Source organism: Phyllobates terribilis, unplaced genomic scaffold, assembly GCF_046119375.1.
Source record: "Phyllobates terribilis strain yellow unplaced genomic scaffold, ASM4611937v1 Scaffold_5__5_contigs__length_657084704, whole genome shotgun sequence".
NCBI lineage: Eukaryota > Metazoa > Chordata > Amphibia > Anura > Dendrobatidae > Phyllobates > Phyllobates terribilis.
Window position 1 is genome coordinate 282799236 of NW_027362765.1, and position 16107 is coordinate 282815342.

Sequence of the window (16107 nt, forward strand, 5' to 3'; positions counted from 1 at the left end):
AAACCAAGCTCCAATTTTGTGCTTTTTCTTTGTATTTTTTGCATTCTGTGCAAAGCATAATGTTGGAAAAGAGACCCCGATTCCAACAATGTATCACTAAGTTTACTGGGTGCCACAATTGTTCAAGTTCTGGTTCAAGTTCAGGTACAGTTCTGGTATCCAAACCAAACTTTGGAATAAAGTTTAGGTCATTTACGAGAACCTGAACTTCCACGGGTCCACTCCCGTTGCTATCCGCACCCACAACAGGCTCTGCAGGTACATTGTCTATTGTCAGTAAGCTGCTTATCACAGGAGGCGTGGTCGGACTAGGTCTCACACCCTGCTGTAGCTGCTGTCCAAGCAGTGATAAGGTTCTGAGTTCTGAGTTCAAGTAAAAACCTGAAAAGAATCATCAGATTATCTCTGCATTTTTTTAAGCTTTTTTCACTGTTTTCAGAACATTAACAATAAGAACATGGAAGAGTCCAGGAGCCATTTGGTGAGCTGCATATCCTGCTACATGTTCACAGACTTGCCAGTGGAAAAGCCAAACTTCACATGCCAGAAATGCAAGCTTGTGTCCCTGTTGGAGGAAAAGTTGCGAAATCTAGAAGAGAGGTTAACTACCTTGAAAATCATTAAGGAAGGTGAAGAGTTCTTAGACAGAGCAGAATTATCTCTTCATGATTCAGAAAGAGAAGAAATTTGAACTGCACCTGACGAAAAAGAGGAATGGAAGCATGTGACCCACAGAAGCAGGAGGATCGAGAGGCAGTCAGCACCCATACTGCTCAGGAACCAGTACCAGGCTCTCACGCAGGAGAACCATGAAGAAATACAGCAAAATAAGACTTTACCAGCAATGAATAACCTTGTAAGCCCTCAGAATCCTCCTGGATGGAGAAAGAAGAATGTTGTGAAGAAAAAACGGAGAGTGGTGGTCATGGGGGATTCCCTGTTAAGAGGAACAGAGGCCGCTATCTGCAGACCAGAAATAACCTCAAGAGAAATGTGCTGTCTTCCAGGAGCAAAAATTAAAGATGTGTCTGACAGGATATCAAGACTCTTCAGACCTACAGATCACTACCCATTCCTGCTAATACATGTGGGGACAAATGACACCGCAAGAAAGGACCTGGAAACCATCTGCAGTGACTTTGAAGACTTAGGCAAGAAAGTGAAAGAATTGGGAGCGCAGGTGGTCTTCTCATCCATCCTCCCAGTGGATGGCCATGGAACAATGAGGTGGAATAAGATTCTACAGGTGAACAACTGGCTACGTCGATGGTGCCGTCAACAAGGATTTGGATTTCTGGATCACGGAATGAATTACCTATACGATGGACTACTTGCTAGAGATGGGGTGCACCTTACGAAGACTGGAAAACATGTATTTGGAAGTCGCCTTGCTACACTCATCAGAAGAGCTTTAAACTAGAACAATGTGGGAAGGGAAGCAAAAGGCCAGAAAAAGCCATACAGCTGACAAATACTATTGAGATCTCTGCTACTGGAAGTGGAAAGGAAGAACAAAGACAAAACAATTTAAATAATAAAAATATGGGAGGAAGAGAAACCAATCACAAACTAAAATGTTTTTATACAAATGCACAAAGCATGGGCAACAAACAAGGAGAATTGGAACTACTAATGCAGGAAAAGGAATATGATGTCATTGGAATCACTGAAACTTGGTGGGACGATACACATGATTGGAATAAAAGGCTAAAAGGATACAACTTATTTGCAAGAAACAGACTTGATAAACGAGGAGGAGGTGTTGCATTGTATGTTAGAAAAGCGTATATCTGCACAGAGACTGAAGCTTCAGAGACTGGGAGTTCTGTGGAAACTGTTTGGGTAAGAATACAAGGAGAGAACAACGGAAAGGACTCCATTGTAGGCATTTACTACAGGCCACCTGGGCAAGCTGAAGATATGGATGAACTCTTTATGTATCAAATGACCAAGTTCTCCAAAAAATATGACGTAGTGGTCATGGGAGATTTCAACTATCCAGACATTTGTTGGGAATCTCTCTCAAGTAAAACTAACAGGTCAAGAAAATTCTTATCCTCTCTTGCTGACAACTTTATCTTCCAAAAGGTAGGGGAGAAAACAAGGGGATCTGCTACTTTGGATCTAATCCTTATAAACAGGGAGGAAATGGTTGAGGAGGTAAAGGTGGCTGGGACCCTAGGAGGCAGCGATCATGCTATTATAGAATTTTGGATAACTAGAGGAGGAAGACATGTGAAGACTCAAACTTCAAGGTTAGATTTTAGAAAGGCAGATTTTAAGAGACTCAGAAAGAGAATAGGAGGGATCCAATGGCTGGATGTCCTTAAGGACAAAAATGTCCAGGAAGGATGGGAAATTTTTAAAAATGAGATTCTCAAAGCACAATCGTTAACAATCCCGAAAAGTAGGAAGAATGGGAAGCATTTAAGGAAACCAGGATGGATGAACACAGAACTTAAACACATGCTAAAAAGAAAGAAAGAAATGTTTATTAAATGGAAAGAGGGAGGCATATCTAAAGAAGATTATAATGCAGTCTGCAGATCCTGCAGGGCACGTATCAGGTTAGCTAAAGCTGACAATGAATTAAGGCTTGCAAGATATGTCAAAAGCAATAAAAAAGGATTTTGGGGGTATGTCAAAAGTAAAAGAAAAGTCAAAGATGCTATAGGATTTTTACAGGATGAAAATGGAGAAATGGTAAGAGAGGATGTTGAGAAGGCCGAACTTTTTAATTCCTATTTTGCATCTGTTTTCTCTCAGAAAGAAAATGTAACATCAACTGATCTTCACTGTCCTTTTAAAGGAATAGAGGAATCAAAGTTATCTGTAAACAGAAAGATTGTGAGGGAATATTTAGCTAACATAAATGAGTTCAAGTCTCCAGGTCCAGATGAATTACACCCCAGAGTACTGAAGGAGATCGTAGAAGAAATTTTAGAACCACTCTCCATAATCTTTGAAAATTCTTGGAGAACAGGAGAAGTCCCAGAAGACTGGAGAAGAGCAAATGTTGTTCCTATCTTCAAAAAGGGGAAGAAGGTGGACCCAGGGAACTATAGGCCGGTGAGTCTGACTTCTATACCAGGAAAGATCTTTGAACAAATTATTAAACAACATGTATGTAAGAACATGGATAAGAATGAAGTGATTAACCAGAGTCAGCATGGGTTTGTAACTAACAAGTCATGTCAGACTAACTTAATTTCCTTCTATGACAGAATCACTGACTGGGTGGATCAGGGAAATGCTGTAGATATAGTATATCTTGACTTCAGCAAAGCATTTGACAAAGTATCTCACACCATCCTTATTGAAAAAATGACCAAGTATGCAATGGACCAGGCAACTGTTAGGTGGATTCATAACTGGCTTAGTGATCGGACTCAAAGGGTGGTTGTAAATGGCTTCACATCCAGCTGGATGAATGTCTCAAGTGGGGTACCACAGGGCTCCGTCCTGGGACCTGTATTGTTCAACATCTTTATCAATGATTTAGATGAAGGAATTGAGGGTAAACTGATTAAATTTGCTGATGACACAAAGCTAGGAGGGATAGCTAATACTAGAGAAGAGAGAGAGAGGATTCAAAAAGACCTAAATAAACTGGAGCAGTGGGCAGCAACCAACAGAATGGTTTTTAACAGGGAAAAATGCAAAGTACTACATCTGGGCAATAAAAATGAAAAAAGCATATACAGAATGGGAGGAATAGAGCTAAGCAACAGTACATGTGAAAAAGACTTAGGTATACTAATAGATCATAGACTGAACATGAGTCAACAGTGTGATGCAGCAGCAAAAAAGGCAAATACAATTCTGGGATGTATTAACAGAAGCATACAGTCTAGATCACGTGAAGTCATTATCAGTCTTTACTCCTCTTTGGTCAGACCTCATCTGGAATACTGTGTACAGTTTTGGGCACCACATTTTAAAAAAGACATAGACAAACTGGAGCAAGTTCAGAGAAGAGCGACCAGAATGGTGACTGGTCTGCAAACAATGTCCTATGAGGAACGGTTGCAGGATTTGGGAATGTTTAGCTTGCAAAAAAGAAGACTGAGAGGAGACTTAATAGCTGTCTACAAATATGTCAAGGGCTGTCACATTGTAGAAGGATCATCTTTATTCTCATTTGCACAGGGAAAGACTAGAAGCAATGGGATGAAACTAAATGGGAGGAGACACAGATTAGATATTAGAAAAAACTTTTTGACAGTTAGGGTGATTAATGAGTGGAACAGGCTGCCACGAGAGGTGGTGTGTTCCCCTTCAATGGACGTCTTCAAACAGAGGCTGGACAGACATCTGTCTGAGATGATCTAGTGAATCCTGCTTTGAGCAGGGGGTTGGACCAGATGACCCAGGAGGTCCCTTCCAACTCTACCATTCTATGATTCTATGATTCTATGCATAATAAAATATTTATATTGTTCTTTATTGTTTTACAACCACTGTTGGTTATGAAATAAAAATCACTAGTTAAAAAAACAGGGGATTCAGCCAGTGCTGTCTGTTTTTTTCCAGGTCTATCCAGGCCCATGCAGTGCTGATCTGAATCACAGCAAATCTTCAATCTGTGGGCAGGTATCGAGCAAACAGTCACATGACTGGAAATATGCCCTTCACCCTTGCTTTGGCGTTCCGACATGGTGTACACATTGAAAAAGCACATTCACAGCAAGGAAGCCTGTCACTGAGGCAATGTGCCCACGTAGCATATTTGATGCAGAGCGTTTTTGCCTCTCTCTGGCAGAAAAAAACGCATGCAGATTTACATGCGTTTTTTCTGCCAGAGCGAAGCGTTTTTTCAGCGTTTTCGCATGCATTTTTTCAAGCACTTTTCCAAGCGATTTTGAGCATCACTTGGAAAGTGCTTGACAAGTTGGTCACACAACATAAATCCATGCAAACGGCATGGATTTATATTGTGTAACCAACTTAGATGCTTTGAATGCTGCATCTATAATAAAAAAAAAAGAATTAAAAAGTTAAAAATAAAAAAAATTGTATATTCACCTCTCTGGCGGCCCCCAAGTCTGCTCCCTGCGGCGTCCTCTCTCTTCGGCGTCCAGCGGTGTACTGGCAGGACCTGCGGTGACGTCATTTAGTCAGCTGATGGTCACGCGACGATCACCTGACCGTCGACGTCAGTGGTTGACCATCAGCTGACTATATGACTAGTGTTGAGCCACCCCCGTAGTGTTCGGGTTCGGTTCGGTTCGTCGAACACCGGGATGTTCGAGGAACTGTTCGTCGAACTGTTCGTCGAACACCTAAGAACACCGTCGAACACCGTTAAAACCAATGGCAGGCAAACAAAAACACATAGGAACACATAGAAAACACCTTCAAAGGTGTCCAAAAGCTGACAAACTGCTCAGAAGACGCTTTCTTTAAAAAAGCCGGCCGGCAATTCAGCAGCGGCATACACTGGTACCCGACAATTTAGACATGAAGGAATAGAGCATCACACATAGATTAGATAGATAGAAACATGTCAGTCACATATATATGAAGTACAGTGACAGTGTTGCTTACTGTACTTGTCATTTAGTGTAAAGGATTTATTAAAAAATATAATAGTGTTTTCGTGCACCGTCTCTTTAAAAAAGCCGGCCGGCAATTCAGCAGCGGTACCCGACAATTTATAACAGACAGAATAGAGCTTCACACATAGATTAGATAGATAGAAACATGTCAGTCACATATATATGAAGTACTGTGACAGTGTTGCTTACTGTACTTGTCATTTACTGCAAAGGATTTATTAAAAAAAATAATAGTGTTTTCATGCACAGTCTCTTTAAAAAAGCCGGCCGGCAATTCAGCATCTGTACCCGACAATTTAGAATAGAAGGAATAGAGAATCACACCTAGATTAGATAGATAGAAACATGTCAGCCACATATATATGAAGTACTGTGACAGTGTTGCTTACTGTACTTGTCATTTACTGCAAAGGATTTATTAAAAAAAATATTAGTGTTTCCATGCACCGTCTCTTTAAAAAAGCCGGCTGGCAATTCAGCATCTGTACCCGACAATTTAGAATAGAAGGAATAGAGAATCACACATAGATTAGATAGATAGAAACATGTCAGCCACATATATACGAAGTACAGTGACAGTGTTGCTTACTGTACTTGTCATTTAGTGTAAAGGATTTATTAAAAAATAAAATAGTGTTTTCGTGCACCGTCTCTTTAAAAAAGCCGGCCGGCAATTCAGCAGCGGTACCCGACAATTTATAACAGACAGAATAGAGCTTCACACATAGATTAGATAGATAGAAACATGTCAGTCACATATATAATAAGTACTGTGACAGTGTTGCTTACTGTACTTGTCATTTACTGCAAAGGATTTATTAAAAAAAATAATAGTGTTTTCAAGCACCGTCTCTTTAAAAAAGCCGGCCGGCAATTCAGCATCTGTACCCGACAATTTATAACAGAAAGAATAGAGAATCACACATAGATTAGATAGATAGAAACATGTCAGTCACATATATATGAAGTACTGTGACAGTGTTGCTTACTGTACTTGTCATTTAGTATTAAAATAAAGGATTTATTATTAAAAAAAATTGGCGTGGGGTTCCCCGTAATTTTAGTCTCTAGCGGAGGTTAAGCAGACAGCTGGGGCAGATGTTTGAAGCCTGGGAAGGGGGTAATACCCACGGAGCTTCCCAGGCTACTAATATCAGCCCCCAGCTGAATACCTAGCCTTTACTAGCTATTAAAATGGAGGACCCCCCCAAAAAAAATGACGTGGGGTCCCCCCTAATTTAATAGCTAGCAAAGGCTAGGCAGACAGCTGGGGGCTGATATTAATAGCCCAGGAAGGGAGCCATGAATATTGGCCCCCTCCCAGGCTAGAAACACCAGCCGTCAGCCGCCCCAGAAATGGCGCATCCATAGGATGCGCCAATTCTGGCACTTAGCCTCGCTCTTCCACGCTGCCCTGGTGCGGTGGCAGGGGGTAATAGGGTTGGGGTTGATGTCAGCTTATAATGCCAGCTGACATCAAGCCCAGGTTAGTAATGGAGAGGCGTCTATAAGACACCCCCATTACTAACCCCATAGTCAAAGTTAAAAAAAAAAACACAAACACCCAGAATAAAGTCCTTTAATTGAAATAAAGACACAATTCTTTATTGTTCTAAATTAAACCATACTTACCATCACGCCCATTCCAGCTGAAGCCAACGATCTCCTGCAATAAAAGAAAAATAATAAAGCAACCTCATCCTTGCCTTTCCATGGTTCCCAGGACAGCTTCAGCTCTGCTACATCGAGATGACAGGCTGGACCGCAGCAGAACGCTGCCATCCAGCCTGTCATCCCGCAGACACTGAGAAGCGCAGGCATGCTTGCGCTCCTCAGTGTCTGACTGTGACGGCATCCAGATGAGCCGACAATGAACTCGGCTCACCTCATGTACGTCACTGACAGCGTGGGAAAATTCTCCTGCACTCAGCGCTTCAGCGTGAGAATTTTCCCACGCTGTCAGTGACGTGCATGAGGTGAGCCGAGTTCATTGGACATGACCTCGGCTCATCTGGATGCCGTCACAGTCAGACACTGAGTAGCGCAAGTAAGCCTGCGCTTCTCAATGTCTGCGGGATGACAGGCTGGATGGCAGCGTTCTGCTGCGGTCCAGCCTGTCATCTCGATGTAGCAGAGCTGAAGCTGTCGTGGGAGCCATGGAAAGGTAAGGATGATGATGCTTTATTATTTTACTTTTATTGCAGGAGATCAGTGGCTTCAGCTGGAATGGGCGTGGCGGTAAGTATGGTTTAATTTAGAACAATAAAGAATTGTGTGTTTATTTCAATTAAAGGACTTTTTTCTGGGTGTTTGTGTTTTTTTTAAATACTTTACTAGAAATTCATGGTGGTCATGTCTAATATTGGCGTGACCCCATGAATTTCGGGCTTAGGGCCAGCTGATAATGCCAAGCTGGCCTTAACCCCTTTATTACCCAGTGAGCCACCACACCAGGGCCCTGGATGAGTTGGGTACAGCGCCAGAAGATGGCGCTTCTATGAACGCGCCATTTTCCGGGGCGGCTGCGGACTGCAATTTGCAGCGGGTGGGGCCCAGAAAGCTTGGGCCTCCCTGCGCTGCAGATTCCAGCCCCCAGCTGCCTAGTTGTACCTGGCTGGACACAAAAATAGGGCGAAGCTCCACGTATTTTTTTTTTAAATTCATGAAATTCATGGAATAATTAAGAAAAAAAGGGCTTCCCTATATTGCTGTGTCCAACCAGGTACAAATAGGCAGCTGGTGGTTGGGAGCAGCCCGTTCCTGCCTGCTGTACCTGACTGGACACAAATATAGGGCGAAGCCCCACATCAATTTTTTTTTCATTATTTCATGAATTTCCTGAAATAATTTTAAAAAAATTGACGTGGGGCTTCGCCCTATATTTGTGTCCAGTCAGGTACAGCAGGCAGGAACGGGCTGCCCCCAACCACCAGCTGCCTATTTGTACCTGGCCAGACACAACAATATAGGGAAGCCCTTTTTTAAAAAAATTATTTCATGAACTAATTAAAAAAAAATTGACGTGGGGCTTCGCACTATATTTGTGTCCAGCGACGTACAGCAGGCAGGGACGGGCTGCCCCCAACCACCAGCTGCCTATTTGTACCTGGTTGGACACAACAATATAGGGAAGCCCTTTTTTTCTTAATTATTCCATGAATTTCATGAAATAATTAAAAAAAAAAATGCGTGGGGCTTCGCCCTATTTTTGTGCCCAGCCAGGTACAACTAGGCAGCTGGGAGCTGGAATCCGCAGCGCAGGGAGGCCCAAGCTTTCTGGGCCCCACCCGCTGCAAATTGCAGTCTGCAGCCGCCCCAGAAAATGGCGCGTTCATAGAAGCGCCATCTTCTGGCGCTGTACCCAACTCATCCAGGGCCCTGGTGCGGTGGCTCACTGGGTAATAAAGGGGTTAAGGCCAGCTTGGCATTATCAGCTGGCCCTAAGCCCGAAATTCATGGGGTCACGCCAATATTAGACATGACCACCATGAATTTCTAGTAAAGTATTTAAAAAAACACAACACCCAGAATAAAGTCCTTTAATTGAAATAAACACACAATTCTTTATTGTTCTAAATTAAACCATACTTACCGTCACGCCCATTCCAGCTGAAGCCAATGTCTTCTGCAATAAAAGTAAAATAATTAAGCAACCTCATCCTTACCTTTCCATGGTTCCCACGACAGCTTCAGCTCTGCTACATCGAGATGACAGGCTGGACCGCAGCAGAATGCTGCCATCCAGCCTGTCATCCCGCGGACACTCAGAAGCGCAGGCATGCTTGCGCTCCTCAGTGTCTCGCTGTGACGGCATAAAGATGAGACAAGCTCATGTCCAGTGAACTCGGCGCACCTCATGCACGTCACTGACAGCGTGGGAGAATTCTCCTGCACTCAGCACTTCAGCGTGAAAATTCTCCCACGCTGTCAGTGACGTACATGAGGTCAGCTGAGTTCATTGGACATGAATGAGCTCACCTCATGCACGTCACTGACAGCGTGGGAAAATTCTCACGCTGAAGCGCTGAGTGCAGGAGAATTTTCCCACGCTGTCAGTGACGTGCATGAGGTGAGCTCATTCATGTCCAATGATCTCAGCTCACCTCATGCACGTCACTGACAGCGTGGGAAAATTCTCCTGCACTCAGCGCTACAGCGTGAGAATTCTCCCACGCTGTCAGTGACGTGCATGAGGTGAGCTCATTCATGTCCAATGAACTCAGCTGACCTCATGCACGTCACTGACAGCGTGGGAGAATTCTCACGCTGAAGTGCTGAGTGCATGAGAATTCTCCCACCCTGTCAGTGACGTGCATGAGGTGCGCCGAGTTCATTGGACATGAACTCGTCTCATCTTTATGCCGTCACAGCCAGACACTGCAGAGCGCAAGCATGCCTGCGCTTCTCAGTGTCTGCGGGATGACAGGCTGGATGGCAGCGTTCTGCTGCGGTCCAGCCTGTTATCTCGATGTAGCAGAGCTGAAGCTGTCGTGGGAACCATGGAAAGGTAAGGATGAGGTTGCTTTATTATTTTTCTTTTATTGCAGGAGATCGTTGGCTTCAGCTGGAATGGGCGTGATGGTAAGTATGGTTTAATTTAGAACAATAAAGAATTGTGTCTTTATTTCAATTAAAGGACTTTATTCTGGGTGTTTGTGTTTTCTTTTAACTTTGACTATGGGGTTAGTAATGGGGGTGTCTTATAGACGCCTCTCCATTACTAACCTGGGCTTGATGTCAGCTGGCATTATAAGCTGACATCAACCCCAACCCTATTACCCCCTGCCACCGCACCAGGGCAGCGTGGAAGAGCGAGGCTAAGTGCCAGAATTGGCGCATCCTATGGATGCGCCATTTCTGGGGCGGCTGACGGCTGGTGTTTCTAGCCTGGGAGGGGGCCAATATTCATGGCTCCCTTCCTGGGCTATTAATATCAGCCCCCAGCTGTCTGCCTAGCCTTTGCTAGCTATTAAATTAGGGGGGACCCCACGTCATTTTTTTGGGGGGGGTCCTCCATTTTAATAGCTAGTAAAGGCTAGGTATTCAGCTGGGTGCTGATATTAGTAGCCTGGGAAGCTCCGTGGGTATTACCCCCTTCCCAGGCTTCAAACATCTGCCCCAGCCGTCTGCTTAACCTCCGCTAGAGACTAAAATTACGGGGAACCCCACGCCAATTTTTTTTAATAATAAATCCTTTATTTTAATAGTAAATGACAAGTACAGTAACCAACACTGTCACTGTACTTATTATATATGTGACTGACATGTTTCTATCTATCTAATCTATGTGTGAAGCTCTATTCTGTCTGTTATAAATTGTCGGGTACAGATGCTGAATTGCCGGCCGGCTTTTTTAAAGAGACGGTGCATGAAAACACTATTATTTTTTTTGAGAAATCCTTTACACTAAATGACAAGTACAGTAAGCAACACTGTCACTGTACTTCTTATATATGTGACTGACATGTTTCTATCTATCTAATCTATGTGTGAAGCTCTATTCTTTCGGTTCTAAATTGTCGGGTACCGGTGTATGCCGCTGCTGAATTGCCGGCTTTTCATGTTTCACTGTGAGCACTGTTCCCATCGATTTGGGCAATCACTGTAATGCCACAACCACCATGGCTGTGGCATTACAGTGAGTGGCAGACAATCCCTGCATGATTGGTGCTCTAAATAGCGCCAGACATGCAGGACACGCTTTTGGTGCACGAACAGTTATCGAACATAACCTCGAACAGCCGAATTTTTTGCAAATCGTTCGGGTTCGTCGAACAACTCGAACACCGCCCAAAACAGCTCGAATTTGAGATTGGCGAACAGTTCTAGTCGAACACCGCTCATCTCTATATATGACGTCACCGCAGGTCCTGACAGTACACCGCGAGACGCTGAAGAGAGAGGACGCCGCAGGGAGCAGAGCAGGGGCCGCCGGATAGGTGAGTATACATTTTTTTTTTAATTTTTAACTTTTTTATTTCTTTTTTTCACTGCGTGGTAGCCGGGATGAAGAGGAGTTGTAGTTTCCTCTTCATCCCGGGTACCACACGCACCGCGATTATGCTGCAAATTCGCGGCCATTGAATTTAATTGAAACGCAGCAAATCTACATATACCTGCGGGTTTGCTGCGTTTCAATATTACTCAATGGCCGCGAATTTGCAGCGTAATCGCGGTATAAATGGTCATGCAGCGTTTTGCAACGCAATGCAAATTTGGCGCGCTAATTAGCGCATCATGTGCACAGCACATCCGAATTCACATTGCTTTGCATGGCAGACGGTTTTACAAGCATTTTCGCAGCTGTAAAAACGCCGCAAAAACGCTACATGGGCACATGGCCTGAAGCTGGTGTTACACAAGCATGGATTCTTTCATGCGAGAGAATCAGGCCGATTATGTTATTGACACCCAGATCAAACTCTGTTAGAGTTTGATCCATCAGTCATCTTATTGTGATCCTATTTTCTTGCATGAGAGAATTGCAGCACAGGTGTGGAGAGTATGGAGAACTTAATTTCTCCATCTTCTCCATTCTCTGTGTCTGCAGATGTTAGACTGCACTCGAATGACATCTGAGTGCAGTCTGATGTTTCATACGCAGTCATAGAATTGTATTGGTATGCGTGATCCAATCATTGGATGTACGCGCAGCATGCTGCTGTTTGACACTTAAATTGGACGAGACTCATAGAATCATAGTGTTAGGAGGGCGGTTGCAGACAACTTTAATATAATGGAACGCAACCGACCCCGGGGTCCGCGATGCAGCCTGGTGGACTGCTGCCGAACACTTTCCGGGTGGAAAGGGAAGCAACCAACTTAAATGTAAAACCCTTCCGTGTTTCTGCACACTGGAATGGGTATAGCAATTCGCACTATCTCCGTTAGCTGCACGAGAGATAGGCGGAGAAAAACTATCTGTAGTCCTGTTACAGCACAGGGACTACACTGGCGGCGCTAGGATGCGTGTGTGACTACGCTGATGAGTACACGTGCCTCCAGCCGGCGTGCTACCGGACTCTAGGGTACTACGCCACGTGGCTGACAGGCGAAAGCCGCGGATAGGACGTCTGCAGGCTGCTCAGGGTGATAGGTGACCCCTTTGGCTGAGCCAGGCTGCAAGACGAAGCTACCTGCCTATGCACATCTAAGCCTGCCTAAGCAACCTGAGTTAATCAGCCGAGAGAACTCTGGCATCGGCAGGTCACGGAGTGAACAGCTAGGGAACACATGGAACACAGTCATCCACGCAACAGCATCACTTGCTCAAATGATCAGAGCGTGCCGCCATGTTTGTGGGTGGGCCTTTTAAAGACTAAGCCCTGCCCACCGACGCACCATTGGTGACGCCACCCGTGGACCAATCAGGCGGTGCCAGGTCACCGGGTCAGGTGGGTGCCAAACCACCAATCACGATCCGCCAGGTCACAGGCATGCTCAGTGCAACTAATCCTGGACTTAGATTCCAAGCACCCTGTCTCCCTCTGCAACCTATGCTTAACATTGCTAGGTACCAATACACAGGAGACAATCTGTATGTCTCGTGGACCAGCTAGGCGTTGGGGCTGACAATGATGCTGAGCAGCATCAGCCCCAGCTGGACTGAAATGGGAGACCACAGAAGGTCCTGGACCCATTTCAAATCCAGCCACAGACTGACACCTAACACATTGAATGTTAGAGTTGGAAGAGACCTTCAGGGTCTTTGTGCCAACCCCCCTGCTCAATGCAGGATTCATTAAACCATCTTAGACAGATCTCTGTCCAGCCTCTGTTTGAAGACTTCCAGGAGAACTCACCGCCTCTCATGGCAGCATGTTTCACTGATTGCTCACCATCATTGTCAAAAAGTTTTTATCTAATCTGTAGCTTCTCGCTTTCAGTTTCATTCCATTGCTCCTCGTGTTTCCATGTGCAAGACTTTCCAGACTTGCCCATTCAAGTCTATGGCTGCGTGGAAATCATCAGACTGCACTCGTATGACATCTGAGTGCAGTTCGATTTCTGCAAACTCAAAGAATGGAGAAGATGGAGAAACTTTCTCACATCTGAGAGAAATGGATGACATTAAGCTGACACTCGGATCAAACTCTGATCAGACTTTGTTCAGAGTGTCATTCGAATAATCAACCCCATTCTCTTGTATGAGAGAATCTACGGTTGTGTGACCCTGGCCTAAGTTGGTGGATTTGTCTGAAATAAAGAAATCCTGTAAAAAAGGTCCCCAGACTTTTGTCATCTTAGCCTCCAGAGATATCTTCTGAAGACGAATATATTTCTTGTACTTAAATAGTGGTCAATCAGTTGAAATTCCAAAACATTTTTCGGCAGAAAAAGCTGTGGCCAAATTTGATATATGGCATATGTTTGTAGTTGTAGATTGTTGTGGTCAATATGGATTTCATCATGTTATATGGAAAACATATCACATGAAACACTGGAAAAAAAAGATCATGATTGCTGGAAGAAGCATTTCCACGTAACTTAGGCTTATAGAGAGGCACAATTACAGATGCTACACAATGATATTAAATCCCTGGGCATCATACCTGTTACTTTTGAAGAAGTAAAAAAATGTGTATGCTAAAAAGATACGAATTTCAGCACGGGTCCTGTAAGCGATACATATTTCCTAACAAGCAGCAGTGGAATCTACTAAGGCTTTTTTGAAGTTTTGAGATGAAAACTATTCAGACATCTAAAGTAGTTTCCCAATTAGATGCACACACATAAATACCTGCTGCACCTTACGTACTTTCCATCTCTGGTGTTTTGACTGCAAATTCAGTCGGTGAATATCAATTGAATATTAAATTAAAAGCATACTTTTTCTTTCATTTTATGTCTAACCTTGTCTACAGTTTTTAGTGCGGAGAAGACAGAAGTAAGCAATGTGAGAACATTTTGCTGACCTGCTTAGGAAGCATAGACTCATTATTTTAAGAAATCTGTATCATGCCTTCCCCATCTATCTACAGTACCTGCATCCTGCTTTTACCATAAACATTGAAGAGCTTTTTTTCTTTCTGTATCCGCCATTTAGTTGGCACCAGAATTAATCTAAAACCACAAGCAAGAATATAGAAGTAAACAGAGAAGAAAATACAAATTTTCAGCCGTTTATATTATGACAATGTCTACCCCCAAAAAATAATTTTCTTACAGTGACCCTGAAAGTAAACTCGTGATCTTGAATCAGATACCAATCTGAAAGTATGAGTTTGTTGTGATTTTTCGCTATAATTTTTTTTCTAGTTTAATTGGGACTTTATCTAAACTAAAAAGCTTGAACTATCCAATGACTCACCTGACCATTGTTCCTTTTTTACCCTTTAGTAATTTTTGTCATGGTTGACCAATGCTGTTAAAAAAAGCTCGAGTTACTTAAGAACTACAAAATCTTCACCTACTTTTGTTTGTGGTATTTATATAGTCTAGAAATAAATAACATTTAAAAAACTCCACTGAGAATTCTTTTTTATGTTTTAGTCTTTTTTAACTTGTTTTTCCCAATACATTACATATTTGTGAGCATATACAGGAGTCACCATTAAAAAATGTTCTATGTGAAATGTAAAATCACAGTTTTCTTCCCAACCTTTTAAACTAGGGCCCCAATGGTCATGGGACAGCAAGGACTACAACAAGATGTGTTCCTCAAAACATTTGTGTAATTTGTCTGCTACTTTTTATCACAGGACAAATTTAGAGTTGCAATTTAGATGTAAAAAGGCAACCTAATCACAATCACTCAACTTGTATTTGACGTCTATGAAGAGAAGGTCATGAGCAACTTTAGCCTTTCCCTAAAACCCAAATGCAACACAAGAAAAAAAAATGGAAACAAAAAAAACTGAACTAATTATTTTACACGGGGTCTGATACTGGGTGTCTCAAGGGTATCATCATTGTTATTGTGTTGTAATAATGTTTTTTTATAGATTAATAATGAGTTTTTAAGTATTTCTATATATACACTATTGGAGTTTTGGCAGAATTCCAATTTTAGACAATAAAAGTCAAGAAATGCAAGAAAAGTTCTTTCAAATACATTGCATTGGCACTTCTAAAGCTTGTTGTAGACATACACGACCCTATACAGTGGCATGAAAAAGTTTGGGCACTTCTAGTTAAAATTACTGTTATTGTGAACCGTTAAGCAAGTTGAAGATGAAATGATCTCTAAAATGCCAAAAGCTAAAGATAACACATTTCATTTGTATTTTGGCACAAAGAAAAATTTATATATATTTTCATCTTTTAAATTTTAAAAACTATAAAAAGGAAAATGGGCCGATGCAAAAGTTTTGGCACCCTTGGAGATTTGTGTGCTCAAATAAATTTGACCAAGGTTTCAGACCTTAATTAGCCTGTTAGGATAATGGCTTGTTCACTATTATCATTAAGAAATGGCAGGTGATGCATATTACCCAGTTTTATAAAAACTCAGCCTTCTCTACTCTTGTGCCAAAAAACAGTAGCCATTGGTTCTTCTACACAGCTGCCTAGCACTCTGAAAATGAAAATGGTGGAGGCCCACAAAGCA